This window comes from Molossus molossus, unplaced genomic scaffold (genome assembly GCF_014108415.1).
Source record: "Molossus molossus isolate mMolMol1 unplaced genomic scaffold, mMolMol1.p scaffold_m16_p_3, whole genome shotgun sequence".
Lineage (NCBI taxonomy): Eukaryota > Metazoa > Chordata > Mammalia > Chiroptera > Molossidae > Molossus > Molossus molossus.
In genome coordinates, this window is record NW_023425366.1 from 97,481,360 (window position 1) to 97,508,345 (window position 26,986).

A 26,986-nucleotide genomic window follows, 5' to 3' on the forward strand; every position below is an offset into this window, starting at 1 on the left:
ATTGGTGGGGTGGAGAATGGAGGAGACCCATGAGCGCCAATACAGGGGAGGGGATTCGACTCACAGCCTATTTCTTTTGCTCTGGCTTCAATTCACCCAGAAACTGGGGCAGACGGAGCTGGAAGTTTGGGCTCTGAGCAAGTGCAGATGAGGGCCCACCAGCCCTAGAGCCACGTCTAGAATGAGGCAGGTGGACCTGGTGGGTGGCAGCAGAAGGAAGGTCTCACCCGCTGTCCATGCCCTTTTGCCCTGCTGCTGCCCAGAGGGAGGACAGGAGACTGGGCCCAGAGCTTGGCCTTCTGTCCAAGCCCCAGGTAGGATCAGCTCAGTCTGGAGCCCAATGGGGCCAGACAGCTGCACTCAGGTGGAAGTCGGAGGTGGCCAACAGCAAACCCCCGCCGTGCTCACAGCCGGGGAAGCAGGTTCTGCCTGATGCACAGGTGTGCAGCCTGCCTTGTTCCCAGCACAGCTGGTGAGTCCGAAGGCTGAGGAGTCAGTTTCGTATTTGGAAATAGGAGCTTCCTCAACTTTGACTTTCTGACAAAATTATTTCTTCATCTTTCTTATAATCTCATTTACTGATTTTTGTTACGTATACACTTTTACAATATGTTCGATTATAATAAATGTTACAATAAGCTGTAAATTATGTAGATGTTTTTGTTATAAACTGCCTAAAATGCTTTTGGTTACAAATAATCACATAACAACAGAAACAGCAGAAATGATGATGACGCTGATGTTTCAATGGGCCTGCGACCCAGCGCTGAGCTGAAGGAAGGGGCTGGGATGTAAAAGGATCCAGTGGTGTCACCCTTCCTCATTTAGGAGCTGCCTGATTCTGAGAATGGAGGGTGGGCAGCCTCGGGGTTGCCATGGGCCTTTCCTTGGGGAAGAGCAGGAGGGAGCTCAGGGGTGAGAGGGTTAGGGGAGGCCACCCCAGCAGAGGTGTGGGTAGCAAGAACCTGTACTCTATGTGTCGAATGACCACAGTTCACACCAGGTCCCTTGCTGAGGTCTGAGGTCCCCAGAGTCAGGATTTGCAGCTGCCTTTTCTGTCAGCACCATGGCTGTGAGAGGACCCTGGTCTTCCCAGTGGAACAGAGCAGACTGGCTGTCTAGATTCTGCAAGGGCTGGGGGCAGGGGCTTCGGGGGAAGTGACTGATTTACCCATAAGTAACTGACTAGGTGCTTTCAGTGATCAGCATTGGGCTCCATCTCGTGAAGTCAGGCCTAGCCATAATTCTCACACAGTAGATAGTGAGCATGTGTTCTATTGAATTCGGCGAGGGAACCAGCTGATGCAAAAGAGAATTTGAGAAACTGATACATATGCAGATTGGGAGACCCCAAGACAACCCTCAGGCTTCATAATTCACTAGAAGAACTATGGAACTCAACAGCTGTTTACTCACATTTATGGTTTATTACAGTGAAAGGAAACCATTTACACTCAGGGGACAGAGTCCAGGAAGGGTCCACACTCAGAGCTTCTAGTTGCCCCTCCCAGGGGAAGTATAGACAACACTAATCTCTCCCAGCAATGACATGTGACAATATACACGGAGTATTGCCCACTAGGGAAACTCCCCGAGCCAGAGTTCTTGGTGGGACTCGGTCATGTATACATGGTAGCCCATTTGACTGAGCTGTTACAGCTCCTTTGGAGGTCAGGCTCACACCATGTGGCCCAGAGATACCCCTAAATATTGCATTGTTAGCATAGACTGTCTGGAATGGCCCTAGGTCCCAGGTAAACAAAGACACTCTTATTAGGCAGGTCATTCCAAGGGTTTAGCGATAACTTCCCAAGAGCCAAGTACAAAGGCCAGACCTCCTTTTGGGTAAGGTTATGTCTCGGTAAAGGGTAGTCCTCCTTGCAGACTGAGTGGACAAAGCACAGAGGCTGTGGGATGAGGAGTGCCTGTTTCAGAGAGCCTTCGGATCAAGTGGCCCCTTGCCGGCTGTGAGCACGAGCGTCCTGTGCAGGTGAGGATTCCTCGGAGTGCCAGGCCTGGGCTGAGTTTGGGGCTGGCTCCTGAAAGCCTTTGTAAACATTTTACATTCCTGAAAATGAAGCAATGAAGACAGAAGGTGAAATCAAGGTGGTGCCTGTGATTTTAAGAACATTCCTAAGATGTTGTGGAAGGTCCTGGAACAATTATTTCCAACCATTCCCATTGCTGCCTCTCTAGAAAGCCTGCAGGTCAGAGGTGCTCTCCTCAGTGGGCTTTGCTTTGGTTCAGATGAGGTCCCCAGAAGCGTGTTTTTCTTCACTGTGTCTGGTCTTCCTTCCAAGCGCTCAGGTCTGTCCCGTCTAATGACTTTGGCTTTGTGACTGCCTAGAGGTAGGTGGCTCCAGCCTCCCAGGTGGCCTTCCTCTGGACCTGCTTCCTCCCTTCATTGTCTCTCCAGGTCCTCCTTCCTATCAGCCTCCTCTCCTTCCTCCCTGGAAGCCCCAGGAGTGCAGGCCAAAGGCTTGGGGATACTTTCCTTCACAGATATGTCTCTATATGGTCAATCCTGATTATTTGCTAATTCTGTGTTTGTGAATTGACCTCCTTGCTGAAGCTTGTTTGTAACTCTCAAATCAACACTAGCAGGATTTTCATGGTCATTCATAAATATGCACAGAGGCAAAAAACTTTGAGTTGCCCAACTTGCATGCTCCCAGCTGTGGTTGAACAAGGCAAAACCCTGCCTTCTTATTTCAACTGTCTTCCTACAAATGAGTGTCCTTTCATGGTCTGCTTAATGCCATGAGTTTTTTTTTGCATTTTTATGCTTCTTTTGGGGGCGATCCCATTGTAAAATGTTCCCAAGCACAGTGCTGTCTAGTGTGCTTAAGTGCAAAAAGGCGATGATGTGCCTCAGGGAGGAAATACATGTGATAAATAAGCTGTGTTCAGGCATTGGTTATACTACTGTTGGCTGTGAGTTCAATGTTAATGAATCAACAGTATATGCTCAATAAGGTGTCTTTAAATAGAAGTACACATAAAACAGGGTTACATATTGATCAATTAGCTGATGAAAATGTGACGCTCATAGGAACCTAACCCTGTATTTCCCTTAGAAACAATGGTTCAGTATTTGCTAATTCAGAGTTCCCAGGTATATTTATAGAACATAACTATCATGAATAACAAAAACTAACTGTATCTACAAATCTATAACTATATTTATATATCTAGAAAGATTTTTTTCTTATTACAAAAGCAAGTACAAGTTCAGTATAGAAAAAGTGAAATCAGCCTTTTAGGTTCACATCAAGTCTCACTTAGGTGAAATGCCTCCGGACCATTTCCTGTGCAGGTCAGTTGTAATGTATTTGTTGTTTGATAATTTTCTTTTTCATAAAAGTTGTCATGAACATTTTCCTTGTCAATACATAGCTTTTTATAGTGTCATTTTTAGTGGCTGTGGTATTTGGGTGCAATACAATTCTAATTTTAAATTATTAATAACTTTGCTATAAACATCTTTTTTTTTTTTTTTTTTTTACTGAGGTAAAATTTACATACACTGAAATGCACCAATCCTAAATGTACAATTTGATGACTTTTGATAAATGCATGAACATTTTCATCACTTCCCAGAAAGTTCCTACTGCTAAGCAGCCACTGTTCTCATTTCTATCATCATAGATCAGTTTTACCGATTCTTGAACTTCATATAAGTAAAATCATATAGTATGATTACCTTTTGTGTATAGTTTCTTTCACTTTACACAATTTTAGAGATGTGTTCATGTTGTTACATGTGTATCAGTATTATTTGTTTTTGTTACTGGGTATTATTCCACTGTATAAATAACCACAATTTTATTCATTGATCTGTGGATAATTATTTGGGTTGTTTCTAGTTTTGGGCTTTATGAGTAAAACTTCTGTGAATATTCTTGTATATGTCTTTCTGTGAACATATGTTTTTATTTCCCTTGGACAAATCCCTAGGAGTAGAATTGTTAGGTTATGGTGTATGTTTAACTTTATTTTTTTTAAAAGCCAAAACTTTAAAAAAGTGGTTTACTGTTTTATGCTTCCACCAGGAAAGTATGCACGAATGCTCTACACCCTTGCTAACATTTGGTGTTGTCAGTCTTTTTATTTTAGCCATTGCATTGGGTGTGAAATGCTCTCTGACTGTGATTTTAATTTGTACTTCCCTGTTGACTAATGATGTTGAGCATCTTTTTGTATACCTATCTGATGTGCTTACCTGCCATTCTTATACTTCTTTTGTGAAGTGTCTGTCCAAGAATTTTACCCATTTTTAATTGGGTTGTTTAATTTTATTTTAAAAAACACACAAAAAACAACTAGCCTGGTTGGTGTGGCTCAGTGGATTGAGTGTTGTCCTATAGACTGAGAGGTCCCGGTTCGATTCCTGGTCGAGACACATGCAGGGTTTCGGGCTTGATCTCCAGTAGAGGTTGTATAGGAGGCAGCTGATCAATGTTTCTCTCTCACATTGATGTTTCTATCTCTTTCTCCAAAAAATCAATAAAAACATATTTTTAAAAAACCCAACAACCCAGCCAAACTGTTTTCCAAAGAGGTTTTAACAGTTTACATTCATTCAAGCAAAGTGTGTTCCAATTGCTCCATATTGTTGCCAGCATTTGGTAGTATTAGTCTTTTTAATTTTAGCTGTGGGAATGAAATGGAATGTAATTGCAATTTCTTCTTTTTAAAGACTGTTTTGACCACTCTAGTTCCTTTGCATCTTCATAAAAATTTTACAGTCAACTTATCAATGTCTACACGAAGTGGTCTGCTGGGATTGGGGTCAGGATCCTGATGATAGACCAATTTGGGGAGAATGGATATCTTCATGGTATAGCTCTCCATTTATTTAGTCCTTCTTTAATTTTTCTCAGCCATTTTTATAGTTTTCAGAGTAGAGGGCTTACTTGCATTTTATTACATTTATTTCTAAATATTTTGTACTATTAGTGCTCTTTAAAAAGTAAAATTGCTTTTTAAAATATCATTTTCTAATTTTTTGATGCTAGTATATAAAAATGTATTTGATTTTTAAATACTGATCTTCTATCTGAAAACCATGCTAAATTTATTTATTAGTTCTAGTAGCTTATTTATTGATTTCTTTGGAATTTCTACAAAAACTATCATGTCCTCTGTGAATAAAGACATTTTTGCTTCTTCCTTTCAAATCTTTATGACTTTTATTTTTTATTGCCTTGTTGGACTGCTTGAACTTCTAGTAAAATGTTTAATAGAAGTGGTGAGAACAGACATATTTGCCCTGTTTCTGGTCATAGGGGAAAAGTTCAATATTTCACTATTAAGTATGTTGTTAGCCGTAGATTTTTCACATGTGCCATTTATCTGATGAAGATAATCACTCCCATTCTTAGTTTTCTAGAGCATATTTATCATGGATATGTACTGAATTTCACCAAATGCTTTTTCTGTATTTATATTGAGGTAATCATATTTTATTCTTTATTATGTTAATGTGACAAATTACATTGATTTAGAATATTAAACCAACCTTCTGTTCCTGGGAGTAATCTTATTATTATTGGGATAAACCTTATTTGGATGTGTTATTTTTTTATATTTCCATATTTGATATTTATCTGCAATTTTTTCCTTATAATGTCTGTCAGTCTTTAGTTATGAGGGTTATGCTGTTCTCATAAAAAGAATTAGGAAATTTCCCCCTCCTCTTTTCTGAAACCATTTTTCATTTTTTATAAAGTTGGTATAACTTTTTCCTTCATTGTTTAATAGAATTCACAGTGAAACCACCCCTGAACCTGTAGTTTCCTTTGTGGGAAAGTTTTTGATAACAAATTTGTTGTTACCAAATGAGTTTTATAACAGATTTTATAGATATAGGGCAATACATAGATCTAGGGCTATATATATATGTTCTATTTTAATAATTATTTATGCATTTTATATCAATTTTATTTATGTAAAATTTACATATAACTTATTATATACATCTAATATACTTACACTGGAAGTGTACAATTCCGTAAGTTCTGACCCCATGAATCATTTTCTACGTAATTCTATTCTCTTGGTATTCTGTCCACCAAGGGTGCTTCAGCCTCCCTGAATTCGGGTTACTTGCTCTTCAGTTCAGGGAGATGGCTGTGTTCTACGTAGTGCCCTCTCCATGCAACTCTGGCCCAGAAGGTGCCTCCAGGGATCACCTTGTTTGTTTGTCTTCTCTCAGGAATCATCGTTCCACATTGTTCAATGTCTGTGAACATTTGTTCCACAAATTTTGTCCATTTTTCGAATTGCTTTTGATGGGTGGGCGAGTAAAGTTTGAGTTAGTATGACTGGAAACAGAAATTGAGTATTTTCCTTTGTTGGGTTTTTAGTTATACTTTTCTGTATTATTTCTTAGCTGTTCTGCTAAGGATTACAGTATGTTTCCTTAACTCATTATAGTAAATGAGTAAATATGGGGCTATTCCATGTAAATTAGAAGAAACCATTAATAATACAATTCCATTTATCCACCCTCACAATCCTTTGTGCTATTGTCATATGTCTAAAATCTAAATATGTAATAAAATTCAGAATTCAATATTATAATTTTTGCATTTACCAGGCAGATAATCTTTTTAAGAAGTGAAAGGGGAGAAAATAGTCTTTTATTTATCTCATAGTTACCATTTTCAGTGATTGTTAATTTCTTCTTAGAGCTCTGAGCTTCTGGTATCCTTTCTGCAAGAGGGTATTTCAGCATTTCTTGTAGTGCATATCTGCATGCAGTAAATTCTGTCAATTAAAAAATGTTGTTTTTTAAAAAATATTTAAGTTGCCTTAATTTTATTTATTTATTTATTTGTTAACCCTCACCTGAGGATATTATTTCATTGATTTTTTTCAGAGAGACTAGAAGGGAGGGAAAGAGGGAAGGAGAGAGAGAGAGAGAGAGAGAGAGAGAGAGAGAGAGAGAGAGAGAGAGAGAGAGAAAACATCAATATGAGAGAGAGACATTGATTGTTTGCCTCCTGCTCGGTCCTGACCAGGGCCAGGGATTGAACCTGTAACCAGGTATGTGTCCTTGACAAGAATTGAACCCATGACCCTTCAGTCCACAGGCTGACTCTCCAACTGCTGAGCCAAATCTGCCAGGGCTTGCCTTAATTTTAATTAGTTAATTAATTAATTAACTTGTGTTAAAACATACAGACATAAATTTGACCATTTAATTTCCTTTTTTTCTTTTTAAAAATAATTTTTCATTAATTAATTTTTGTTACAGATGTTTCTCCTTTTTTTCCCCATTGACACACTCCTCCTCATCTCCCCCACCCTATACCCGGCTTTGTTGTCCGTGTCCATCAGTTATGCATACATGAGTATAAGTTCTGTGGTTTATCTCTTCTCTCCCCCTACCACCCCGTCTTCTGAAGATTGTCAGTCTGTACCCTACTTCCACATCTCTAGGTCTACCCAATTCCTCAGAGTGTTATGTTCATTATATTCCACAAATAAGTGAGATCATGTGATATTTGTCTTTCTCTGCTTGGCTTGTTTCGCTTAGGATAATACTTTCCAGGTTCCTCATGTTGTCTCAAAGGATAAGAGATCTTTCTTTCTTACAACTGTGTAGTACTCCATTGTGTATATGTACCATTGCTTTTTTATCCATTCGTCTACTGATGGACCCTTGGGCTGTTTCCAGATCTTAGCTATTGTAAATAGTGCTGCTACAAACATGGGGGTACATATATTCTTTCTGATTGGTGTTTCAGGCTTCTTAGGGTATATTCCTAGAAGTGGGATCACTGGATCAAATGGCAATTCAATTTTTAATTTTTTGAGGTAACATCATGTTTTCCATAGTGGCTGCACCAGTCTGCATTCCCACCAGCAGTGTACTAGAGTTCCCTTTTTTCCACACCCTCTCCAACACTTGTTGTTTGGTGATTTGTTGATGGCAGCCATTCTGACAGGTGTGAGGTGATACCTCATTGTTGTTTTAATTTGCATCTCTCTGACGATTAGTGATGTTGAGCATTTCTTCCTATGTCTCTTAGCCATTTGTATGTCCTGTTTGGAGAGGTGTCTATTCAGTTCTTCTGCCCATTTTTAAATCGGGTTCTTTGTCTTCCTTTTGTGGAGTTGTATGAGCACTCTATATATTTTGGAAATTAACCCCTTATCTGATATATTATTGGTAATTATGCTCTTCCATACAGTGGGTTGCCTTTCCATTTTGGTGGTTGTTTCTTTTGCTGTGCGGAAGCTTTTTAGTTTGATGTAGTCCCATATGTTCATTGTTTCCTTTGTTTCTCTTGCCTTCGGTGATGTATCAGTGAAAATTCTGCTGCGTATGATGTCCGAAATTTTGTTGCCTACATTTTCTTCTAGGATTTTTATGGATTCACGGGTCACATTTAAGTCTTTTATCCATTTTGAGTTTATTCTTGTGTATGGTGCAAGTTGATGGTCTAGTTTCATTTTTTTTTGTATGTAGCTGTCCAATTTTCCCAACACCATTTATTGAAGAGGCTGTCTATACTCCATTGTATGCTCTTGCCTCCTTTAAAGTCTACAATTTTAAAGTGTATAATTCAGTGGTATTAAGTACATTCACAATGTTTTGCAACCATCATCGTTATCTAGTTCCAGAACTTATTTTTACCACCCCAAAGGATACTCTACACCTAGTAAGCAGTCATTCCTCATTCTCCCTTCCCTTAGCCCTTGGCAACCACAAATCTGCTTTCTGTCTCTATTGATTTGCCTATTCTGGATATTTTATATAAATAGAACCATACACTATGTGGCCTTTTGTGTCTGGCTTCTTTTACTTAGCATAATGTTTTAAAACTTCATCCAAGTTGTGGCATATATCTGAATAATGAATAAAATTCCACTATATGGATATACCACATTTTTTTTCATTCACCCATTGATGGACATTTGGGTTTTTTCCATATTTTGACTATCATGAATAGTGCTGTTATGAACATTCACATATAAGGTTTTGTTTGAACACCTGTTTTCAATTCTTTTTGATATATACTTAGGATTGGGGTTTCTGCATCATATGGTAATTCTATGTTTAACTTGCTGAGGAACTATGAAAACTATTTTCATAGTGGCTACACCATTTACATTCCCACCAGCAATGTACAAGGATTCTATTTTCTTCAATCATCATCCCCAATACTTTGTTTTCCATTAAATTTTGAATACTATTTTTATTGAGTTCATAATTCTGAATTGATGATTTTTTTCTTTCAGTACTTGAAACAAATTGGTTGATCCATTGTCTTTTGGCATTTGTTGTTTCTGGTGAAAAGTCTGCTGTATTCATATTGTTGTTTCCCCTCTGAGGATGTGTTTCTCACCCTCTCTGGTTGTTTTCAAGATTTAAAAAAACAAACAAACAAAAAACCTTGTGATGTTACCAGGTGGGATTTTCATAATCCTGCTTGGGGTTCTTTGAGCATTTGGATCTATAAGTCAATGTTTTTTGTTTTTACCAAATTAGGAAATTTTTGTTCATTGTTTTTTCAAACATTTGTCTACCCTATTCTCTTCTCTCAAGATTCTGTTTACACACATTAGATGCTTGATATTGTCATTGAGGTTCTATTATTTTTACCCCTCTGTTGTTCAGGTTGAATAATTCCTATTGATCTGTCTTCGAAGTTAATTGACTTTCTTCTGACATCTGTGATCTCTGTCAAGCCCATCCCAAGAAATTTTCATTTCAGACATTGTACTTCTCAGTTCTAAAAATTCAATTTTATTTTTTGTTTATGTTTCCCTAATAAGATTTTCCCATCTGTTCAATCATTATTACCATAATTTATTTAATATCCTAGAATATAGAGAGAGTGTTTCCACACACACACACACACAGCTTTTAAGTCCTTGTCTTCTATTTCCAACATTTGAATCATCTTAGGGTCTCTATGTATTGACAGTTTTCTTTTGACTTGGGTGACGATTGCTTCTTTCTTTCTTCTATATAACTAATTTCTGCTTGTATACTGAACAATTTGATATGCTGTAGAAGTTCTGGTTTTCTTGAAGAGTGTTAATTTTTGTACTAACAAGCAATTAACTTATTGCTTACTGTAATTTATTAAGGCTTGTTTTTTATACTTTATTGGGGCGGGCATGTGAACCCCTTGGTCATGAAACCAAGACCAGGGATATGGTTTTTACATCTAAGGCACAGACTACGGTTTCAAAAGTAAGCCTTAGGTGTTAACTAAACCCCCAAACTTGGAGAGACTCAAGCTCTAAATCATCTTCCTTCTTTTGAGTAGCAGTTTACATCTCTGCTCTGCTTTTGTAGCCTTCTCACTATTTTCTATTGAGCTCATTGGAATCTTCCTTACACATACACAGTTTAGGGGTCAGCCAATGATTTCAGGGGAGTTTGTACACAGAGTTTGGGGCTCTCTGCTCTGTGTGCCTACTCCCTTATTAGAGTTCTTCCCTCAGTTTCCAGGTTATCTGGAAGCCTTACACCTAAATAACTGCAGTTTTTGACTGCTTTCTGGTCACCCTGCACTGCCTGAACTGAGATGTACCCTCAGGGGAAAACTCATATAATGTAGAATTCACTCAGTGCGATTCCCTTTTTGCAAGTGTTGAATTCCCTCCAGTTTCTGCTGGTATTTTGTTGGTTTGTAGTGTCTTCAAATAGTTGTTTAAATTTTTTAGTTAGAGTTTATAATTGTTATCTAGAGCAGAGTTAGTCTGATACAAGCTACTCCATCATTCTTGGAACTGGAACTTTGTGAACATCTTTTTAGCTAAAAATTTCCCCAGAACCTTTAATAATTTCCTTAGGATAAATCTCTGCAGAATTATTGGGTTAAGGCTTTTGAATCATATTGCCAAGTTAGGCCTTAGAAAGGCTGTTGATTACACTGGTGTGGACAGACTGAGAAGTTCTGGAGGGTAGAGGGTGTTGTTATCATCTGTTTCCCTTTGTGGTGCCCAAAAAAGTACCTGGCGTTCATTAGGGTTCTAAGTTCTTAGTTAGGGTTTAAGGTGTTGACTCACCCTGAGCATGGAATGTGATTTCCGCCAGTGCTGATCAAAGGAGTCAGCATTAGGCATGGTATACAGCTCTGTTACTTCACCACTAGATTTAATTTAAAAAGTCGTTCCTTAAGCCACATTCCACCAGTAGATGTCCCTCCAGTTAGTTCAGTCAGCTGGCAGCAGAAGTTACATCATCACCTTCATCAACATCAAATCATCATGCCATTACTTTTTACCTTTGAAATGGTGCTTTACACTTTAAAAAGGGCTTTCATTCACATGTTTCTATATTACCATGGTATAGATGCTGTTATAAGCTGAATGTTTGTGTCCCCCCTGTCATTCATATGTTGAAATCTGTTCCCCAACGTGATGATGTTAAGAGGAGAAGCCTTTGGGAGGTGAGTAGGTCATTAGGGTGAAGACTTTATGAATGAGATTAGTGCCTTAATAAAAGAGAGTTCCTCCCTACTTTCTGCCACGTGAGGACACATAAAGAAGACAGATACCTTTGAATTAGGAACTTGGGCAAGATCAACCAGCTGATGAGTGACCTATGCAGAACTGAAACCTGGGTCTTTGCTCCTGATTGAGTGCTTTTTACTCTAAGCCACCTAAAACTTTTGAGGTCTTGAGACATCCTACCCAAGTTGTCCTAGCGGAAGGGAAAGGTCAGCTGGATGCTGGGCTGGCCCCTTCCTGCAGTACCTAAGATGGCCTTCTCCATAGTGTATTAGAGGTCAGATCCAATGTTGCCTTGGTGTTGTAAAGAAGATCTGCCACAAAGTCATCAGGAGATAAAAAATGTTTAAGCAAGGGATTTTCTCTCTCTCTCTCTCTTTTTTTTTTTTTTTCAGCTGGAGTCCTGGCCAGGACAGGAAATGAACCCTCTGGGCCCCCATATAGGCAAGGGCTGGTCCAGGGTGAGGTGGCTTAGCTAGTGCATCCAAGCCTTGAGCTGATTGATTTGAGTCCAAGATGATGTTGACATTTCACCCCTGGCTCAAGCTCTGTGTATGAGTATGTTTGTGTTTTGAATGGCTGAGGGTTCAAAGCCAGAGGAGTTCTCCTGGGAGGAGGCTGTAGCCTCCTGGCCAATCTGCAGAGCTCAGCATTTTAGGGAAATGATTCTCAGTGAATCTCATGTTTCTGAGACTTGCCTACCATGGTTATCATTAAAGAAATTCCAAGAAAAAATAGTGCCATTTATTCAAAGTAGCCAAGTGCCAGGGAGATTCCAGTCACTGTGCTAGATGCTTGGGTCACATTGATGAAAAAGAGACCTTAGGAGTTTCCAGCCAGGGTCTGTGTGTATGGTGGGGGCTGGAGGGATGGGGAAGTGCAGGGGCCAGAGGAGTGAGGAAATAATCCTGATGATATGAAATAAGGATATTACTAAGTATGTTTGAGGTGCTGTGGGACCCACAGGAGGTAGGAACTCAGGGGGTCTTCCTTCATCAATGGCCTTTGGATCCAGCTTAGCTCATTTTCTCAGGACTCCACTCCTTTGAGCATCTCTTCTCTTCTGTAGTTTCCATATTTTTCACCCACTGGTTCCTTCCTATCAGCACATAGCACATCAAATACCTCTCATTTTTAAGAAGACAATCTTATTGATTTTGTATTTCCTTTAAGCCATGGCCCTAACTTGGACTTCCTTTCTTAGCCACGTTTCTTGAAAGAACTGCCCACCTTCCTCAGTTCAATTCCTTACTTCCCGGGTCTTTTCCAACCTGTGAGGCTGGGCCTCTACCCCATTTACCATGCAGAGTCTTCTCACTGACTGACCTCTGTGCAGGTTATATCCTTGATATAGATATATCCATATCTACTTCTACTTCCCCAGCCATTGGCAAAGAGCTGAAACCTGTCATGCTTCTTAAATGAATGAAAGGTTGCAAAGGCAGTTTTTATGGGTGGTAGCTATGAGGTAAAGCTGGTGGATGTATTATTATCTCCATTGTACAGATGAATAACTGAGGCTTAGAGAAATATTAATATCACTATGTGAGGCCCTGCAGGGTCAATGAAGGAAGTGGAGGCTAAGTGATGGGACGAGGATGATGCCATCATTGATGCTGGCTGTCTGGTTGGCTGAGCTGAAGAGGACACTTCATAAAGCTTGACCACTTGGTCATTTTTAACACCTGCCTCTTTCCTGGCATCTTCAGTAAATTCTGGGCCTTGGCCTGGTGGGGAGGACGAGCTGAGGGCCTGTTCCGTTTGGCATCTGCTCTTGCTCTCAGCTTCAACAGACAGCATGGCCTTGCTGATGAGATTCTGGGCCCTTTGATACTTCATCCCAGCCTGGAGTGGTTCCAGCTGTTGGAATGGGTTTTGTTGTCAGACAAGCATCTTTCAGCACCTCTTGTCATGCTGTGTGGGGCTGTAAATATCCACAGATGTCACCTGCCTTTTCTCTTTCTGGAAAGAGCTTTCGTGGGGGCTGGCCCATGTCGCAGGCGCATAGCTTGGCTGCTGGGTGGTCTGTACATCCAGAGGGCTCTCAGCACTCCCCATGCAGCTACTTCTCCCACGGGCATTTTATAAGGGTGGCAGGGGCCAGAGTGATGCCACAGGACATGATTGCTAAGCGCATGAATTTTCTGAGACTCTTTTGGGTCTGGATGAGACCAAGAGAAACCTGGGCATTTCCCCGTTGGTCACAGGGACCCTGTGTCTCCAGGGTAGAGGCATCAGGTGTAAGACAGGGTTCTTCTGTCACTCACTCCAACATGCTGTACACAGAGGGAGATGAGATGCAGGAAAGGGCGAGGCTGAGGAAGTCAATCTCTCTTGTTCTAGTCCACCACCTCTTTGAAAGGTGAGTGGAAGCTAACCTGGAGACAGGCAGCTGGAATGGTGCAAATGCCATGGGGGTAAGATGTGTGGGGGCTGGGGGTATGGGTGGGAAAGAAGGAAGGCCGGCAAAGGGCAGCAGATGTGCATTCCACCTGTCCAAAGGGCTGGGCCAAGACAGCTTTTGAGGAGGCTGGGGTCCACTGATTAGCTTCTGAGGCTCTAGGGAGAACATGTCTGTTCTCCAAGTGGCCTATTAAATGCCAGTAGGCTTCTCTCCAGCACACTCAGAAAGGGGAGCAGAGGAGTTTAGAACATGGCCTGCCTGTTGGTGAAGAAGTAAGGGGTTACATTAGGAAAATGGGAGAAGACATAAAGAAAGAGGTAGATATACTATTCATCAGATCAGGGAATTGGTTTTCTTTCTCCTCCTTCTTCCCATTATGATCCTTTCTGGGGCCAAGGCCACACCCTAGGGTTCAAGGTCACACCTTTTGACTTTCGATGGCCAGAATGCTCAACCTATCACACTACTGCAGGGAAGTATTTCCAGTACCTTCTGGCTGGGTCTTGGGTCCTAGGCAGTGAGCCCATCTCATCCACAATGTGGCCAGGAAAGGGGAAGGGCCTTGACCAGTGTTATTAGCCATAAGCACATCCGTCCATGCTGTCCCAGTTTGGACAGATCCATTGGCCAGTAGTCCACTGCAGCCCCACCCTTGAGAACTATGGGGTTGATTGTTTGGGGCTGCCTGTGCTTAGCAGAACCCTTGGCCTATTATGTTGGATGGTGATGGATGGGCCCCACCCTGGAAGCACTTGTAACTTAACAACTTCATCTTCTAGGTATTTAAAAAAATTTTTTTCTTTATTGATTTTAGAGAGAGAGGGAGAGAGAGATAGAAACATTGATGAGAGAGAACATTGATTGGCCACCTCCTGTGTGCCCTCCACTGGGGATTTGGTCCACAACCTGAGCATGTGCCCTGACCAGGAATCGAACTGGTGACCTCTTGGTGCATGGGTCGACGCTCAACCGCGGAGCCACACTGGCCCGGGCTCTTCTAGGTATTTTTGCTTCTCCCCCTGGGGCCCCAACAACATCACCAACAACTCCCTGTACTGCTTACCTGAGACCTCCATGCCTCTGGTCCCCTGTGACATGTGTGGGGGTAGGGTGGGGAGAGCTCGGCAACTGGCAAGGCTGGACCCATCATGAGAGTCTTAGAATTGAGACATACCAAGGAGTGGAGAACACAGGTGTGCAGGAAGAGACTGAGCAAAACAAACCAGGAGCCTCATACCCAAGCTGAGGAGGGGCCTGCAGGATGCGCTCCCACAGCGATCTGTAGTAAGGAATAGTGCAGCTGGGAACCACCCTCTGTTTTCCCGCCTCTTTGAGGGCAAGGACAGGCCACAGCTGATAAGCAGAGATGGGCTCATTAGACTAGTTTGTCTCTGTTAAAGACTGCTGCTATCCTGACCCTAAGCTCAGTCTTTTCTAGAAAAGGGGGGAGGTAGATGGGGGTCTAGCCTTCCCAAAGGCTAGTCAGGACCTTTTCTTACAGTTAATCCCAGTGTCGGGCTGAGAGGATCCAGCTCTTAGGACTTGGGTTTGAGAACTTCTAGTGGAAAGCAGGGTCTGGGCTTTCCTGGTGAAGAGAGGCGTGGGTGAAGCTGACATCTCCTAGAGTTGCAGAACCAGCTGCCCTTTGCAAAGTACTGTATTCCAGAGTGAATCTAGGCTTTTGGGGCCTGACCATAATCCTCACCAGCCACACTGGTTGCCTGGAGCAGACAGGTGATTTGTGTAATGTCTCATGGCGAGAGGCAGTGGGGATGCTGGAACCCTGCATGGATGTCACCAAGTTCACTATCCCCATCCTTGAAGACTGTGTCTATGGGCCCCCAGGAGGCACGATGCAGGCCCACCAGGCTCTGTTTTGTGAGGGGTGGAGGAGCCATCCTTCCTTAAGGAAGAATGGAGAGCCAGCCTCTGGGTTGCCCTATGCCTGGTGGGGAAGCTTGACCCAATTTATTTTTATGAGATGACAGCACAGTTTGTGTTCACATGGCCTTAATGACAGGCTCTCTTCCAATGCACTTGTCTTTGCTTGGTCTGTTTTAACAGAATGCCATAGACTGACTGGGTTTAAAAAAACCAGACATTTACTTTTCACAATTCTGGAAGCTGCCAAGTCGAAGATCAAGATATGGGCAGATTCAGTGTTTGGTGACAGCTGTCTTCCTGGCCACCTTCTCTCTGTGTCTTCACAGGGTGGGGGTTGGAGAGGGAGAGAGCTCTCTCTGGTGTTTCTTCTTATAAGGACATTAATTCCATCGTGGGGTCCCACCCTCATGACCTCATCTAAACCTAATCACCTCGCAGGGACTCCATCTGCAAATGCCATTGAGGTTAGGGTTTCAACATGAATTTGGGGTAAATGCACACAATTCAGTCCATAGCACCTCTTTCCCCCTGAATCCTGAACTGCTGGGGCTGGGAGGGGGACTCTTGGCTACTTGGCAACCCCTTTGCTCTTGTGACCTGTCCCTGGTGTTTCCAGTTATACCAAGGCCACCTTGCAGTCTGAAGCCTCTGCCCACCATGGTTTACTGGGGGCCTGGACCCTGACTGACAGACACAATCTGCCGCCCTGAGCCCTCCTACTCCCATGAGCAATTAAATTACTCTCATGAGAATCTGGGTTTCAGAAGCCCCCTGCGATTCTCCCTCACACCTTGCCCTTAAATCCACCCTTCATATAACCATCAGGGGGACCCCATAAGGGGCAGACGGGAGCGTGTTGCTCCCCTGCTGAAAATCCTCCATCAGTCCCCTTTCTCCCCAGGAAGATGTCCTTGGGCCTGTGTCACTCTCTGGCATCGGCTTCACGTCACCTCCTCTCACAATTTAAGCTCCAGGAAGACTGAGCAGCTTTTAATAGTCTAAACACATCACACTGCTTCCTGTATCCATGCCTTTGCACTGGCTGTTCCCAGGTCGCCAATGCTCTTCCCCATGTTGCCTTACTGTGGAGCTTCTCTGTCGTCTCTTAAAGCCTTGTGTGGCTGCCCCTTCCTTCTGTTAGCTGTCCCCATCCCGTCACCATGGAGAGGTGTGATCATCCCTGTGCTGCCTTCGCACCCTGAGCACGCACTCCCGGCAGGTAGCACACTGGGTGACAAGTCACTGAACTCTTTGTTAGACCCTTCTCCCACCAACCAACTCGTGAGCTCCCGGATGACAGGACACGAGTCTGCCTCCTCTGTGTCCTTGTGCCCAGCAGAGAGCCCAGCACATACAAGGTGCTCAATGAATGTTCATTAAATCACAAAAGTCTGGCTTCTGGGCTCCTGCTCAGAAGACCTGGCCTAGGCTCTGAGGATTTCAACACGGCTGTGCAGGCATTTATCTGAATTTGAGCCAGGCCCTTGCTCTGTGTCCTCATCTGTAAAATGGAGGCAGATGAGACTCAGCCTGGTCTAAGGTGCCTCTGGCCAGGCCTCCTCCAGGTGGTGGGATTCTGGGCCAGGACTATCCTGGAACAAACAGCTGACACTGAGCCTGGACCTCTTCTGTCTCCCAACTTTTAAAAAACTCTGGTAAAAAATTCCATAAAATTTACTATATTAACCCTTTTAAGTGTACAGTTCAGCAGTGTTAAGTATGCTCACTCTGTTGTACAACCAATCTCCCACCTTTTTTTATCTTGAAAAACTGAAACTATGTACCCAATAAACAGCATCTCCCCGTTTCCCACTCCTGCCAGTTTACTTCCTGTTTCTGTGAATTTGACTACTTAAGATACTCGTGGAAGTGGGATTATACAGCACTTGTCTTCTTGTGACTGGTTTATTTCACTTAGCGTTCAAGTTCATCTATGTTTTAGCACATGAGAGAATTTCCTTCTTTTAAAGACTGAATAATATTCCATCGTATGTATATACCATATTTTGTTTATCCATCCGTCCATGGACATTTGGGTTGCTTCCATTTCTTGGCTGTTGTGAATAATGCTATTATGAACATGGGTGTGCAAATAGTTCTTTAAGATCCTGCTTTCAATTATTTTAAATATATATTCATAGTGGGATTGCTGAATCATATGGTAGTTCTATTTTTAAACTTTTGAGGTCCTGCCATACTGTTTTCCACAGCAGCTGCACCAATTTACATTCCCACCAACAGTGCACAAGGTGTCCAATTTCTCCACATCTTCATCAACACTTGCTATTTTCTTTCTTTTTTTGATAGTAGCCATCCTAATGGGTGTGAAGTGGTATCTCATTCCAGATTCTCTGTTCTGTTCCATTGATCTATATGCCTGTTCTTGTGCCAGTACAGTCTGTTTTGATTACAGTACCTTTGTAGTATAACCCGATACCCAATATTGTGATCCCTCCTACTTTGTTCTTCTTTTTCAAGATTGCTGTGACTGTTTGGGGTCTTTTTTGGTTCTATATAAACTTTTGAAGTATTTGTTCTAGTTCTGTGAAATATATTGTTAGTATTTTAATGGGGATTGCATTGAATCTATAGATTGCTTTGGGTAGTATGGACATTTTAATTATGTTAATTCTTCCAATCCATGAACAAGGTATATACTTCCACTTTTTTATATCTTCCTCTATTTCTTTTTTCAATGTCCAATTTGTTGGCATATAATTGTTCATAATATTTGTTACGATCCTTTGTATTTCTGTGGTGCCAGTTGTTACTTCTTCTCTTTCATTTCTGATTTTGTTTATTTGGGTCCTCTCTCTTTGTTTCTTGGTGAGTCTAGCTAAGGGTCCATCAATCTTGTTTATCTTTTCAAAGAACCAGTTCTTTGTTTCATTGATCTTTTAAATTGTTTTTTTAGTTTCTGTTTATTTCTGCTCTGATCTTTACTATTTCTTTCCTTCTACTTGCTCTGGGTTTTGTTTTTGTTTGCTTTCTAGTTCTTTAGATAGTCAATTAGAAATTTTTCTTGTTTCTTGAGGTAGGCCTGTACTGCTATGAAGTTCCCTCTCAGGACTGCTTTTGCTGTGTCTCATAGATTTTGTGTTGTTGTGTGTTCATTTTCATTGGCTTCCAGGAAGTTTTTAATTTCTTCCTTGATCTCCTTGGTAACCCATTCATTGTTTCATAACATACTATTTAGCCTCCATGTGTTTAAATGTCTTTGTGTGTTTTTGTTGTAATTGAGTTCTAGTTTCATGCCATTGTGATCTAAGACGATGGTTGATATGATTTCAGTCTTCTTGAACTCGTAGAGAGACTTAGTTTGTGTCCTAACATGTGGTTTATCTTTGAGAATGTCCCATGTGCACTTGAGAAGAATGTGAATTCTTCAGTTTTGGGGGTAATTCTCTGTAAATATCTATTAAATTCATTTGATCTAGTACATCATTTAGAGTCTCTGTTTCCTTGTTAATTTTTTTCTAGAGGATCTATCCAGTAATGTCAGCAGGGAGTTGAAGTCTCCTGCTATGATTGTAGTGCTGTTGATTTCTCCTTTGAAGTCTTCCAGAAGTTTTAAAATGTATTTTGGTGCTCCTATACTGGGTGCATATCTGTTTATCAAGATTATATCTTCCTGTTGGATAGATCCTTTCAATATTGTGTAGTGGTTTTCTTTGTCTCCAGTTATGGCCTTCATTTTGAAGTCTATTTTAATGGATATGAATATTGCTACCCCAGCTCTTTTCCTTTTTATTTTTTTTTAAGATTTTTTTCCATCCATTCACTTTCAACCTATGTGAGTCTTTTGTTGTGAGGTGGGTCTCTTGTAAACAACAGATATATGAGTCATGCTTTCTTATCCAATCAGCTACTCTGTCTTTTTATCAGAGCATTTAATCCATTTATATTTAAGGTTATTATTGATATTTATTGCCATTTTTATTTATTGTGGTTATATTTTTCTTCCTATTTTTTCTACTAATTATAGCAGTCCTTTTAACATTTCTTGCAGTGCTGGTTTGGTGCTAATATATTCCCTTAGCCTTTTTTTTGTCTGGGAAGCTCTTTATTTCACCTTCTATTTTGAATGATAGCCTTGCTGGATGGAGTAGTCTTGGATTCAGATCCTTGTTTTTCATGACCTTGATTACTTCATGCCATTCCCTTCTGGCCTGTAGTGTTTCTGTTGAGAAGTCAGCTGATAGCCTTATGGGGGTTCCTTTGTAGGTAACCTGTTGCTTATCTCTTGCTGCTTTTAGGATTGTCTCTATGTCTAATTGTTGGCATTTTAATTATTATGTGTCTTGGTGTAGCCCTATTTGGGTTCTTCATACTTGGACCTCTCTGTGCTTCTTGTACTTGTTTGCCTTTTTCCTTCACCATGTTAAGGAAGTTTTCTGTCACTATTTCTTCAAATATATTTTCTAACCCTTGCTCATTTTCTTCTTCTTCTGGAACTATTTGAACTTCGAGGGAGCTGCTCACAGTTAAAACAGCTGCTGTCCGTGGGCTCTCACACCTTTGCAGTTCCTACCAGGCTTGATTTAGTGTCCTCTTTCTGTCCCTGGTTATATGGGTTCTCTTCAGCTGCTTTTGTGTTGGTTTTTTTCAATGATTTATCTTTATTTTAGTTGTAATTACAGTTTGGTCCTGGGAGACGGTCTGTGTAGCTTCCGTTCACTCTGCCGCCATTTTCAAATCTCCGCCCAATTTTTTAAATGAAAATTTTCAAATGTACAGAGAAGTTGAAGGAACTATGTGGTGAACACCCCACCCTACAGCCACTATCTAGATTTTTCATTTACCATTTTACTATATTTGCTTTGTGAGATATTTATCCATCTCTCCATCCCTTCCTCTCAAAGTAAACTGTAGACATCAGACCACCTCTTGCACACATTTGTATCCAGCAGGTATTTAATGCTGGGGGTCCTGAGCTTTCATGGACGTGAGCCATATAACCTCACGACCACCCTATGAAGAAGACATAGGCCATCTTTTCATCCCTGAGTCCTCTCCATCTAGCCAGTACTCAAAAAATGGTGTGAGATGAATGAGAATAAAGTGACCCAGATGGGAGGAGGTGACTGTTGCAGTGTGAGTCCCAATCACTTTCTGAACCCTAAACCCAGCACTCCACTCTACCACACTGCCTGTCTGCTTTTCCGGCAAATAGTTTACCTGCTCACAGCACATGTGAATGGGAAATCCACCTCGCCATGCAGACTTCCTGACTCTCTGATTTAGAGATTTCCAGATCTTCCCCAGAGGGAATCACTTATGTGCCTGGCTTGGTCTGTGCCTGAATGTATATGCCACAGTAATCCTCACCCTGCTGGGGAATTAAAGCTCTAAGGGCAGAGTAAAGGAGCTGGGCTGCCAGGGCTGTGATGAGAGCCCTCCGAGAGTCCTGCATTTCTGGGCTGGGACTCCTGGGTTTCCCCCCAGGAAAAAGAAAGAATGGCTTTAAGAGAGAGGAGAATCATTTGCACGTCTTGAGTCAGCTTTCTGGCTGTTCTTAGCTAGGGTGGCCATTGATAACTTAGGTACAGCCAACAGCACACTGACTGCAAATGTAGGGGCTCAGGGCAGGAAAGGGCTGCTTCAGCTTTCTCCCCAGTAAGAAAAGCACCAGTGAGAGTCAGATGTTCATTTTCACATGATTTTTATTTTCCAGACAGGCGCTGAGGTGTAGTAGAAGGACTGGGGTTCATTTGGGTTAAGCATTACAGGATCAAATTCAAACTTGTTTCCTCATCCAAAAAAATGCAGGTAATCCTTGCCCTACCTCACCTTTTGGGGTTGTTTGGAAAATTTTATGAGGCATTATCTAAGAAAGGACTCTATAGAGTAAACCTGGAGGCAAATGTTACTTACTGTTATCTGTGACTCCAAGGCTTATTAAAAGAAATAAATGGCATAGAGTCTTTAATAGTGGAATTTAATTAGATGATGTTCAAGTTGTAATGGGAGTTGTGATCAATTTGCAACATTTTTGACATTTGAGACCATTTGGGCTTTAAGACACTTATTTTCAGGTAAAAAGCTGGCAGTGCCCACCCGAAGCTTGGATAATACTAGTTTTCATTTCCTCACTGTGGGGTTGGAGGCTTAGCTGTTGATGAAGAAGCTGGAGGGCACCTCTTGGTCCCTGGCTTGCTGGCCTACCCAGGGAACAGGTTAAACATGGAGACTTCCAGGCCCTTCTAGAATGAGAGCCCCTGGGATGGACCTACGTGTGTTTAACAGCCTCCATGGGTGAGGTCTCCGTGCAGGTGGTCCAGGTCAGCGACGTAGATCTGAGTGACGGGTGTGAGAAACGCCTCTGCAGCGCTGCCCTCATAGTGGCTCTGAAGAGAAAGTCCTCGGGCATTTTTGCTGTCTTAATTAAAAGAAAAAATTCCAACCTACTTTCTGCCCATGGGTTAGTCAGTGTTCTCCAGAGGAGCAGAATCAGATATATAGAAAGAGATTTATTGAGTTTTTGGCTCACATAAATAATTATGGAGGCTGAGAAGCCCCACCATCTGCTATGCAGGCTGGAGGCCAGGAAGCCAGTGGTGTAGTTCCAGTCCAAACCAGAAGACCCAAGAACCAGGAAGGAAACATTGGTCCGTGAGGGCAGGAGAAGATGGACGCCTCGGCTCCATCAGAGAGCAAATTCAACATTCCTCCACTTTTTTGTTCTATGCAGGCCCTCAAAGGATTGGATGATGCTTGCCTACACTGGGGAAGGCTAATCTCTTCTGGAAACACCTTCACAGACAGATCTAGAAATGATATCTAATCAGCTACCTTAGCCCAGCCAAGTTGACACATGAAATTAATCATCACAGCCTCTGAGGAAAGACCCCACCTGTACTCACTGTAGCCCAAAAAGGCCAAGTTAGTCCATGGGGCCAAAGGACTTGAGAAAGTGGGGTTGGGGGGTAGAGAACTGTCACAGGTTGGGTTCCCTAGGACACAGACTCTGGGAGGGAGCTTGATGCAGGAAGCTTACTGAAAGGTGCCCTGAGGATCAATATCTGTTATGGGAAGGGAAGCAGGACGGATGTAGCAATGTGAGAAGTGAGGCCACAATGCAGCCTCATGAAGGCCTCAGCCTACGGGAGCTCTGACTTGGAGCCCTTCAGAACTGCCCTGAGCTGGGGGTCCAGGCAGTTGGGCCCTTATAGGCCCAACCTCAAGTTGGTCGGTGATTGGATGTGGCCATCTGTCTTCTGCTGAGGCAACTCCTGAAGGGGCTGACCAAGGTGAGCCGTCAGCCCACACGGTGAGCTTTAGCTTTTACACCTATGAAACCGGCCAGACCTGCTACTTCACAAGGGCGCAGTGAAGACAGACCCAGCATACCCTCCAGCGCGCCAAGGGGAAGATAAGGATCAGGACATGAGAATGGAAGTTTCAGCTGAAGCACAGAGACAGTTTATTCTTGCAGTTCAAAGTGAGATAACAAAAAGCCAGGGAGGGCCTCCTGGAAAAGTCTAGAGCTGTGTGTCCCCAACTCTGCCCTGTGCTAACCTTCATCATGAGTTATGAGAGAGGAGACTTCACATTCCAGAGGTCTCCTGTCGTGCTGCCCACCCGGTGGCCTACATCTACCTCCCACTTGGAAATTCAGAGGCTGGGCTGGCAGCAGCTGGGATTGAGGAGCAGGGCCTGGCAGCCTGGAGGGAGGCCTGCACTGGGTTGGAAGGGCAAAGGGACTGGTGGGCTCCTGTGGACCAGGGGTGATTGCAGCAGAGCGCAAGCAGAGCGCAGCAGAGCAGTGTGGCTCTCTCCTCTCCCCTTGTGCTGGGGGCTTCTCTCGATCAATCAGATTCGCACAGAGGAGCCTTTCTGCCTTCACAGAGCCTGAGCCTACAGGTTGAATGTAGTGCTGTGCTGAGGGGAGGTGGTGCTTCAGAGGGGATCCAGCCCAAGGAACTCCTTGCTCCATGATTTTTGGTTCTTTTCCAGCCCCAGTCTCCCTGACAGGTGGTGGAGGGATAGCTAGGTTCCTGCCTCCAGACCTCGACTGCCACAGTGACATCTCAACTGGAATTTGGGCAGGGGCTGAATGGCCTGGGGAGTCTGCTGCGATCCCAGCCCCCACACAGATACTGGTCCTCGTGTCCTGGGGGGAGAGGCTGCTTCTTTACATCTCATCTGTGTCCCATGCCCTGGCCTCATGTCTGCATGTAAGCCCTGCTTTGTATTTGCAGTCCCTCATCATATGGTATCTCCGTCTCTCTCTTGCTGGACGAACTCAGTTTCCCCAGTCCTTTGACAGACCGGACAGATCACCATGGCCTCCATCCTTGTTGCTCTGCCTGGTTCTCCCACTTGTGAGGTGTGTGGTTGAGGAGCTGCGCCTTCCCAACTCCATTTACACATTTTTCTTCCAATGACAAATGACTGACTAAGGCCAGCTTGAGGTCCAAGGGAGCCCAGAATGTTCTTTTGGCACCATTTTAACAGAGTCATTGCCCCTGGGCCCTGGGCTGGGGGAGGGGTGGGGAAGTTCCAGCTTTGCTGCTCGGCCATCACTGACCCTCTTACAGCCCATGTGCAGGGCATCCGGGTGGTGGTGATATAAGGCACCAGACCCTTGCTGTGTACCCAGAAACCCATGGACAGAGTGTGTAGGTTTTACAAACAGGACAAACAGTCCTCGGGGGCCCACACATGACCACCCTTGAACAAGAGAATGAGCCAGGCCACCTGGCTCAGGGCCAGGCTGCCTTGCAGCACCATGGAGACAGTGGCTTTCCACCCAGCCTAAAGGAAAGGAAGGGCTGACCGCCTCCCCCTTCCTATTGCCATGCGACTGGCTGACTGCTTAGCTCCTGGTGGCTCGGTTTCCTGTGGGGATCTGCACTTGGCTGGTATGTTCTGCACACTCCCGACACAGTCTGTTCTGCTGGGGGATTCTGTATCCCTCACCCACCTGGACAGTGGAAACACCAGGGCTTAACCCAGACCAAGGGCTGAAATCCTGGCTCTACATACTTGTTCAATGGGCAAATTACTTCTGAACTTCAGTTTTCTCATCTGTAAAGTGGGCATAATGATATCTGTCTTGCAGAATTGTTCTTTCTATTTTATGTCTAATGAGGTGATGTCGCACAGTCTGTGGCACATAGTAGGCCCATAATAAATGTTTCTTGTTACTATTATTTTCTCTCTACTATATTCTCTCTACTATTATTCACTTGCCCAGTGCTAGGCACAATGGCATTAAAAAACCACGTTGACTCATTTTGGAGTTTTTTCCTTCAGAATATGGTGCTCAGAACTGAAATGGATCTGAAAATCTTTGTTGTGTGTGTGTGTGTGTGAGAGAGAGACAGACAGACAGACAGACACACACACACACACACACACACACAGAGCGAGAGAGAAAGAGAGTCCATCTTTGCTTTTGTTAATGTGACCAGGGTCTGAGTACAACGTGTATTTAGGGCCACAGATTCCCTGGGCACCAGTGACCCTGAGCAGTCTGACAGGTAGGGGGTATTGGGAGTCCCTGGCCCTGCTGTCAGTGCTGGGAGCCCTGGGCTGAGGGTCAGGCGAGTGACCTCACCTGCAGAGGAACTTTTTAGAAAGAAGACATATGCAGCTAAGGTCTGGGGTCCAACCAAATTCCCCTTCAAGGCAGCGGATGCTCTGAATGAAACTTGGGAGGCAGCAGGTGGTATGGACAGAGCTTGAGGTTAGAGGCCAGAAGTTGTGACCTTTCGTGGCCACCGGGCCTTTGTAAGTCACCTGCTGCCTATTTCTCCTCCGAAAAGGAGTTCCTAGTAGTCGTTCTGCTGGGGAGGGGGTTCCTTTGAGGTCTGCAAGCCCTGGCTCTATGGCTCTGTGCTCCCCTCGGTGGGGCTCCCTGCTGCCGCAGAACAAGGCCCTTGTAACTAGGACGCTGAGCTCTGGTTATTGTAAACTTCCCACAGAACGCAGAACGAGGCATACCTTACTATGATGTCATGTCTAGACACCCAGGTCAGGTATAAATTATGGAGACAAAGTAACATGTTCAGTGGTTAAACTGTAAAACTTTAACGAGAGATTTCTGTGACTTGAACATGTGCTGGGGAAGACTGTTCTGGGAGGGAGGAGGAGAGGGGCTCATTTCCCTTTTCACTTCCTCTCTGGCCATCTGTAGGAGTAGGCCCGCCTCTAAGGCAAGGCCCTTAGGACTCAGCCGAGTCTCTGGTCCCAGATGGTGACTTCCTCCAAAGCAGGAAGTGCTCAGTGCTGGTTTTTGTAGACCTGGTTGCTGGAGATCGGCCCTACTGAGCTGGGCCGATGTCGGGCAAGTCACAGTCTTGTGGGGCCTCAGTTTCCTTGTCTATAAAATGGGGGTGGGAGAGACAATCTTCTGGCACAAATGTTTCCATCACCTGATCCTCTATGACCTGGCAGAGAGAATCAGTAGACACGCATGTTGAGCAGAAGGAATGCCTTTCTGAGTTTAAGACCTACCTCCTGGGGCTGTGGTGATGAGAAATTTGGCAAGACAGAGGAATGACTTTGTAGGCTGTAAAGTGCTGTGCAGACACGAGGGGGCCTGTCCTGGAAATCCGGGGACTCCTCTGAAAGGGGCTGAAAACTATGCTGGTAGCAATTTAGGGAATATCTTTGTGGGAAAGATGGACACTGTTGTGTGGATTTCTTTTTTTTTCCCTGACACCAGATTCGTCGTTCCAACACTAATTTTCAAAGTCTTCAACACCAACTGGGCCTTTAACACTTCAGTTGAGTTCTGACACTGACTACCCGGAGTCAGCGCGGACCCCACACGTTAAGGGCTCAGGCCCACGTCAGACACCAACTGCAAACAAGGTCTCCAGCCTGCCCGCCCGTCTGCCACCCTGCTGTCCACAGATTCGTGGGTTCTCACACCGCTCCCCTCAAGTCCAGTCGTTCTTTAGAATTTCTCCTGGAACTCAGGGGATGCGTTCTGAGAAGTGTGTTTGTAGGCGAGTTTGTCACTGTGCAGATATCACAGAGTACACTCACCCACACCTAGGTGGGATAGCCCACCACACACCCAGGCTACACGGTATAGCCTATTGCTCCCACAGGCCTCTACAGCATGTTACTGTATAAAACAACAAAAGGTTAAATCAAGCACAAGAGGAAATAAATCAAGCAGTGAAAAGACTCGGTAAACTCAAGATGTGTGAGGCTGCTGCCTGCACAGCACGGCATACTGTTTTTTTATAAGTAGAAAGTACACTC

At 43.4% G+C, this 26,986-nt stretch overlaps 1 protein-coding gene across 2 annotated transcripts in view; it reads left to right on the forward strand.

The window, feature by feature from the left end:
- The window catches only part of COL26A1 (collagen type XXVI alpha 1 chain), a 198,288-nt gene that overhangs the window by 99,128 nt on the left and 72,174 nt on the right, over positions 1 to 26,986 (forward strand). The window lies entirely within an intron of this gene.